This window comes from Molossus molossus, unplaced genomic scaffold, assembly GCF_014108415.1.
Source record: "Molossus molossus isolate mMolMol1 unplaced genomic scaffold, mMolMol1.p scaffold_m16_p_7, whole genome shotgun sequence".
NCBI classification, from domain to species: domain Eukaryota; kingdom Metazoa; phylum Chordata; class Mammalia; order Chiroptera; family Molossidae; genus Molossus; species Molossus molossus.
The window spans coordinates 51,762,567-51,768,566 of NW_023425401.1; positions in this window are offsets into that span (position 1 = coordinate 51,762,567).

A 6,000-nucleotide genomic window follows, 5' to 3' on the forward strand; every position below is an offset into this window, starting at 1 on the left:
ATTTTCTTTCAGAAGCACTATTAGATTTACTGAATATGCAATATGGAAGCTCAATGTAAACTTTGTTAAAAAGTTCATGGCTAAAGCTGAATTAATCCCTTTTACCTACATTCTCTTAATACATTTAAGAGAGTAGTTCCTGGACTCATATATTTGCATTTTAAAAGGAACTTACAATTACTCAGTGCATGAGGAATTCGCCTGTTTAAAGAATAGATTGGGGTGCTGTCTATGAAATTGTATAGAGATTTTAATTTTTTTATCAGTCAGCTCATATTTCTAAACACCCTTCTGGTCTTCCTTATGTAAATATATTTTGCCTACTTTTTTGTTTTGCATGATTGCTCTGTTGAAGCCATGTGATGACTATTAAGCTGTGAAATTTCCCCTTCCTCATCATCATCCTTATCTAGTTCTCTAAATATTAGGATCAATTTCTTTCTTCTTCTTTTTTGAGATATTTTATATAATATATATATATATATTCACACACACACACACACACACACACACATTGTGTAGCCCGGTCAGTGTGGCTCAGGGGATTGAGCGACATCCCACGGACTGAGAGGTCCCGGTTCAGGGCACATGCCCAGGTTTCGGGCTCAGTCCCCCCAGGGGAGGTGTACAGGGGGCAGCCAATTGATGTTTCTCTCTCATATCGATGTTTCTATCTCTCTCTCTGAAACATCAATCAAAACATTGAAAAAAATTGTGTATATTTAATATCAGTTTCTGAACCGTGTTTAATCCCATCCTAATATTCTCAACTATATCTGAAAAACTAGATTTAAATGGTCATCCCGTATCTTTGTGCCTCACTTAGATGAGCAGGGGATTCCCGAGTTGAGCACACAGCTATAGGTAATATTTTTCCATTTTTATTTTTTACATACTTCTCTCTTAGAGAAAAGGTCCTATCACCTTCTACTATATGACTTCTGACATTGACTCAGAAGTGAAATTACCGCGGTAGTCAAGATTTTAAAATACAGAATTCACCTCAAATAATCTCTCAAAATCCTCAATAACTGAGTTCATTTATTTTTACCATCTGTTATATAGCAACTGGGATAAAATTCTTGATTTTCCCAGAGACTAAGAAGAGCTCTGGCCCTGACTCTGCTACGGTTTGGGTTGTAATACTTGTTTTGCTACTTATCAGCTTTACACTCTGAGAGAATTCACTTAATTTCTCTAAATCCAGTTTCCTCATCTATAAAATAGGATTATCACTTCTTCTGAGATGATTACTGCCAGAATAATTCATGGAAAGCACTTAGTGTCTTGTCTTGCACATAGCTAGCTCTCAAAAAAAGTTATTTTAAAGGACTTCCATTTCTGTATGGACTGTGATAGTAACTATTTTTCCAAAGATATCGAGTGAATATAAACTTAAAAGGAAACCTGGAAATCCCCATGTTCTCCCATCCAGCTTGCAAATGTGTTTGTATGATTTGGCATAAAATTTCCCAACATTCATTTTATAATATAATTTTTTTCAATGTGCAATGAGATAAGATTCCTATTACAATAATAATAAAAAATTATTTTCTCTGAACTTCCAATTGGTTGAGCCCACATCCTCTGCCAATATGAAATCTTAAACAAAAAAACACATTTAATTGCTTTATTGCATATGGAAATTGTTAGAAAATAAAAATAAAGGAAGAAAAAAAATATTTTTATTTTAAAATATTCAATTTGTGGTTACAAAATATGTTTGAATAAAAGTTTATTGAATAAAGGAGGCCTTAGAAATAACAATAAGCCAACCTAAAGCTAATTCTGAAAGCTTATTTGGATATTATAAGAGCCAAAACAGTTTATACACATAAAGAACTTAGCTTTAATTATAACTGCTGTATTTTTTCAGACTATTCAAAACAATAAACTACTATAGTACAGTAAAGTCACAGTTAAAAAAAAAAACTTCCAAATAATATTTAGGCCATTGACATTCTAAAAGATGCATGTATGCATTATTACAATTAAACTTAACATTTTTTCTTGCCCAAAACAGACCCGGAGATGTAGAAAAGAGTATGGTTCAGACTGCCAAACCATTGCCTACATCCCATGATTTGCGTTTGTATCTTTCTGAACAAGTGTGATCATCTATGGACACATGTAACTTCTTTTCAGCCACATGAAGGCAGGGACATCAATCACATTCACCATTGTATCCCAAAGCCTAACACAGTGCCTGGCACACAGTAGGAGATAAGCATATATTTATTAAATAAATGAGAAAAGGGGTCAATCTTTTTCTCATCAGCCCACCTGATGATATATGGTAACAAAGTGGCTAAAATCTCTATATTTCATCCCTGTGTGTGCCATCATGAATCATGAAAACATGAAAAATGTATGTGGCCTCAAGTGTAGCAGAAACACATGGAAACTTTGGGATCAAACAGAAATGACCCATGGCTGCTACAAAGATCCATACACCCCCCCTCCGCAAAAAAATTAGAAGAAATAGCTGAGTGGGTCAAGGACGTTCTTGGTATTCCTGGGTATCTTTTTTTCAAGAATTTTAAGAATCACGTTTTTCTCTAACCTTGCTTGAAAATGTTACAGAAAACCCTTTATGTAAAGAGGGGTCATGAAATAGTGAAGAATTTGAAATTAGGAGTCAGGTGAACTCGGGTATGAATTCCAATTTTATCACTTCCTGAACAAACATTTCTTCAAAACATGGGAAATAATGGCAACTTCATTATTATTCAATTTGAAATAATATACAGTAAAATCCTTATAACTACATGGTATATGTAAAAGAAAAATTGGGCATTATGATGATTATTCCTTATTACAAATAGGGTAGCCTCATTCCCCCAGCTGGGTGTGGTCTGCCAAAGAATCCTATTGGTGCCTAAGATTTGGAAGTGAGAAAATTGGGAAGTTCTGTTAAATTCTCTCCAGCCCTCATAACCCTATTGTCTCAATATTGAATGTTTTAAGACAGGTAAATAATATTTTAATTTGATTCTTTCATATTGTCTTCTCCTTATATTTCCCCTTTCTCTCTTTCTGTCATTTGTTGAGTTTTATCCAGAAGATGAAGCATGAAATTGAACTGTAGCAGAAATTAAGCACATATTTAAGAATCACCACTAAACGTGTATCTTGTCTTTACAATTCCCATATTCCAAGAACATTCACAGCACATTTTTTCCTAAGTTAATGCACAACCAGATTAAAAAGGGGTGGAAAAGCAGTGTCTAAGTGATTAAATATCCAAGTCACTTTGAAAAAATGTAGTGATGTAAAGATTATTGCTGTTTTGGGCATGAAAGAATGTTTAGTTCAATTGTAATAGTGCATGAATGCATCTTCTAGAATGTCAAAGAAACACAAAAAATTCTTAACTATTGTATAACTTAAACTTATACACAGATGTAAATAAGTTGTTTCTCAATAAAACAAAAACGTCTTGATTACAAAACATTAAAAACAGTATCTTCCTATCTGTGACTCTTCTAAAAATCAGTTTTCAGATATCTCTTCAATAAAACTTTCATATTACTCTAACAAAATTAAGAATTTTCTTTTTAAAAGTTACCTTGTGTACTGTTTTACTTCTTCACTCAGAATGGGCTGATTGCCAGAAAGTGTGATAAGCATCATTATTACTATGTAGTCATGAAATTCTGATTTTTTAAATATTGCATTTGATTCATTTAAAACAATTATATATAACCTGTATGTAGAGAAAATTCATATTTTTAGGAAAAAAAATAGTACAACCTGTAAATTTTATTTCCAGATTATTTAATTAAATTTCCAGATTATCAATTAAATTATACAATTGTCTACAGCATGGTTTTACTTGAAATACTATAAAAAGGAAAAGTAATTACCATTGAAAGGCAAATTATGCTTTATTGCTGCTAAAAATAAATTTGCATCAACTGGAAGAAGACATTTTCAATATTTTGTTATTTACAGATTGTTGTCTCACAACTTGAACTATTAATATCTCACTTTTTGATATTTGTCAGCTTCTCTAGTTAGATCATAAAGGATACAGAGAACATCAGTAAGGATGATTCTGTTATAGCACAAAGAACACCGAGTTAAGAACCTATAGACCTGACTCAGTCTTACTTTGCATCATACAGGACATCTCATCTTAACCACCCAGGGTGTTAGAGTTCTTTCATGTACATTTAGGTTGTTAATATGTCATTAACTTTAACAAGGATATTATGCAGTTCTAGTAAAGAATAGTGTATATAAATATTTTAAATGATTAACAGACAATAGATATAAACCTGTTTCTTAAAAGAAATTAACTTTTTAAAATTTAACTCAATTTTGCTTTCTCAAGGATCAATGTTATCGGGTCATATATTACAAAGTCAGATAACAGAAAACCCTGCTTTTAGATTTATTCTAATTTCTCTTTTTCATATAGAGAAGTAACATGTATACCAGAATAAATAACTACCAACAAGATTGTCATCAGTGTCAGAGATGTCTTTTATTTCATTTTATTTTTTATTTTTTATTTTTAGGTACGTGCCCCTAGTGGGAACTGAACCCGGAACTCTCCAGTCCGCAGGCTGACTCTCCAACCGCTGAGCCAAACCAGCCAGGGCTCAGAGATGTCTTTTAATAATGTTCATGTCATTTAATCTCAAGGATTACTTGTTTCTACTCCATTTTCAAGGCCCTTAATGGAGCCCTGAGTTGCTATGACTGTATGCTTGGGATACTGGGATTGGTTTTCTGGACTCTGCCCATGGACTCCAATCATGGGAGTGCCTGATGTTTCCAGATTTGTTTTCTTAAAGTGTTTGCTTTCAAAATGCCATCTCTAACTTAAAATATAAACTCTCTAGCTTGGCATGTCAGTTCCTTATTTAAATAAATTACTTTCTCTCTCTGTTCCTCTATGTGCACTCCCTGTTCCAGTCAAGATGGTCAGTGAACACATACCATCTAAGTCATGTTCATTTCCTTCTCCTTGTGCATAATGCTCTGCCTTCTCAGATCCAATCTTATCCAAACAACATTTCTGGATAAAGTCCAGGTCAAAACATTTACTCTCTATGAAGATCACAATGGCACATTTTCCTCTACCACATTAACTTACAGTGAAATTATCTAGTATGTGGCCTGAATTATATCACTTCTTACCTCTAAAAATATTGAAAGATTCTTAAACACAGAAAATGTATATTCTTTTAAATCCACCTCAAATGCCCTATAGAAGCTGAATAGACCCAAAGAAGAAGCCTAATAAATGTTTATTAGATAGATAAAAAATAAAACAATTATCAAAGGAAAACATAATAAAAATATCTATTCTTCTGACTTAAACATCAGGTGAATTTTGGGCATATAGGATTCTATAAATTTTCTAAGAGAAATAAAAGATACTCTTTAACTCTGGAAATCTCATGTAAATTTGTGATAAAGAATCTGACAAAATAGAATAATTATTATAAGGAATTGGAAAGTTAGTAGGTTATGCTTTATGAATACAACAAAACACTCAGGTATGGATGAAGAAACATCACACTCTTAATTATCTGGGTGTAGTTGAACCACTATAAGATTTTTAGCATCAATGTAATTTTATTTTAAAACAAGTTCTCATGTAAATTAATTTTTCAGAAAACTTTCAATGAGTTAATAAGTGAATCTAAAAGAAAATCATGTATCAGACAAGATATCCAAAGTTATGATTATGATTTCAATGTAAATCCACAAAACAACTATTGTGATTTTTATAAGGTCTGGTTTGATTGAAACCTTGTAAAGAAATCATAATAAAAGATAAAAAATTAAATTTAACATTACAAGGGGTGTTTTCCTTGACAAAATAGTATATTTTTAAAAATTTCTATTGCCTGGCTGGTGTGGCTCAGTGGTTGAGCGCTGACCCATGCAAATAAGAGGTCGCCGGTTTGATTCCCAGTCAGGGTACATGCCCAAGTTGGGGCCCGATCCCCCGTGGGGAGCATGCAGGAGGCAGCCAATCGATGT